The sequence below is a fragment of the Heptranchias perlo genome, unplaced genomic scaffold, assembly GCF_035084215.1.
Source record: "Heptranchias perlo isolate sHepPer1 unplaced genomic scaffold, sHepPer1.hap1 HAP1_SCAFFOLD_442, whole genome shotgun sequence".
Taxonomy (NCBI): Eukaryota; Metazoa; Chordata; class Chondrichthyes; order Hexanchiformes; family Hexanchidae; genus Heptranchias; species Heptranchias perlo.
The window spans coordinates 12,501-15,000 of record NW_027139456.1 but is presented as its reverse complement, the minus strand read 5'-3'; positions in this window follow the sequence as shown (position 1 = coordinate 15,000).

The following is a 2,500-nucleotide window of genomic DNA, read 5'->3' as shown; positions in this document are numbered from 1 at the left end:
CCTGCCTGCCTGCCGGCCTGCCGCTGCCTACTCTCACCAGCGGACCAAAGTGAGGATAACACCCCGAAGCAAGCATCTCCCTTGCCGCCCACCAGCCCACACCAATCCCCTTGCCTGCCTCCCACAAATTCCACCAGCGAGGCAAAGTGAAAATCAACCCCCAAAAAACGCACTCCACACCGGCCATCGCCCGCTATACACCCCCCCCCCCCCGGGGCGAATATTAAGCCCGAGAACACCGACTGTAACCAACCGCAGTGAAAAGTTGAAGTGGCAACTCATTAACCAGATTTACACTTGGCAACTCATAAACCAAATGAACAAAAAATCTGGTTAATGAGTTGCCCAAAATAAATCTGGTTAATGAGTTGCCACTTCAACTTTTCACTGCGGTTGGTTACAGTCGGTGTTCTCGGGCTTAATATTCACCCCGGGGGGGCAGGGTGGGTGATTCTGGGGGTAGTGTCCGGGAGGGTGAGCCTTTTATTCGGCAGGAGGCGTGTGGGGAAATCATCAACCTGTCAGACGATGAGTTGTCACAAATGCCATTGCTTAATGAAAGCTGCGCTCCCGAACTGGACTGACTGTCTGACTGTCTGTCTGTCCGTTTGTCAAGGGGAGGAAAAGGCGGTGGTGGTGGTGAGGGTGGAGCTTTACGCTCAGGAGGGGAGACTTTCCTTCATGCCAATTAATCTGCAGCAGAAAGTCATCCCCCCCCGACTGGGATTCGAAGCCCGGTCCTGACCACGAGACCACCGGGGAGAGCTGCCTCAAGTCCCTGAGGGACCTGGACACGAGGCCGAGGACACACGCACGCCTGCTGCACTGGCAGCAGCGACCAACAGGGGGCTGACCGGCTGATCCTTCCCTTTCACAGGCAGGCTTTTGGCCCTCGCTCAAACGACAAAGGTGTTCAGAAGGAAGTCCTGGGGGGGAGGGAGGGAGGCAGGGAAATCAGCACAAAGCAGGTCCCCTGGAATCTCACACCTGCGTCCCAGAAAACAGGTCTCCTGGTCAAAGCAGTCCTGCCCCGTCCTGCCATTAACGTGACAATGGACAGGGCCCCGGCAGCTTGAGACACATCTTTTTTTCAATATGCAAGTTCTTTTTAAAAAGGTTTCCTTCCACAGCAGCTCTGAGTAAGAGTGAGAGAGAGAGAGAGAGAGAGAGAGACACTGACTGACACTGACACTGACACTGACACTGACACACACACACACACACACACACACACACCGTCTCCCATCCGATTGGTGGACTATGGGATTGAAAATCGAACTTTGAGTTTCAATGCAGGGGGGAGAGCGCGAACGCAGCCCCTCCCAACTACCACACGCGCGTTGTTGTTGTTGTAATATAGAACTGCAAGTTGCCGTTGTCGTGGTCGTTTCGAATCAGCACAAAGCAGGTGCACTCCCTGGAATGTCACACCTGCGTCCCAGAAAACAGGTCTCCCGGTCAAAGCAGTCCCGCCCCGCCCTGGGATTAACATGACAACGGACAGGGCCCAGTCAGGGAGCAGCTTGAGAGACACCTTTCAATAGGCGCTTCTGAAACATTAACGCCTTGTTTCTTCCGACAGTTTAACCAGCGATTAACATGACAACGGACAGGGCCCAGTCAGGGAGCAGCTTGAGAGACGTCTTTCAATAGGCGCTTCTGAAACATTAACGCCGTGTTTCTTCCGACAGTTTAACCAGCGATTAACATGACAACGGACAGGGCCCAGTCAGGGAGCAGCTTGAGAGACACCTTTCAATAGGCGCTTCTGAAACATTAACGCCTTGTTTCTTTCGACAGTTTAACCAGCCTTTAACACGCCTTGTGTTTTTATTTCCCATTTCCAGCCAGCCAGCCAGCCAGCCAGCCGAGCCGAGCCAGCATCTGCAGTATTTTTTTTGATTGGTCTTGCCTGCCGTGGAATGAATATTTCAACACGAGCTGCTGATTGTCAGCACCTCACCTCTTTCTCAATTGGCCGTTGCAATCTCACTCACTCGCTGTGAGACACGTCACGTCCCTAGTTTACCTTAAAGAGGTTTCCTTCCACGGCAGTTCGTTAGTGACTGAGACTGACTGACGTAGGTCCGTTGAGACACAACCCTCCCCCATCTGATTGGTGGCCTACTGGCAAATTTACCAATCTGTCAAGCAATCCTGGCAAGAAAGGAAAAAACGGCAACTTCTTTAAACTCATCCACTGTTGCAATTAGAAACGGTGGCAAAAAATGTGGCCAGAGTGGGAGAGAACGGCAGTGCTTCGAGACTGCTTTCAACACCGGCAGCCAGAGAACAAAGAGGGAGGGCAAACAGGACCCGAGATCAATTCGCATCGAGCGCGGTATCGCTTCTCGGCCTTTTGGCTAAGATCAAGTGGTCAAGTGGGGGAAGGCAACCATTTGGAGCCTTCCTGCCATTGTATGCCGGGGGGATGCAGTCAGGGAGAAATCCCCTCGGGCAGAGTGTCGAGCTTTGGCTTGTAGAGCTTTGGCTTGATGTA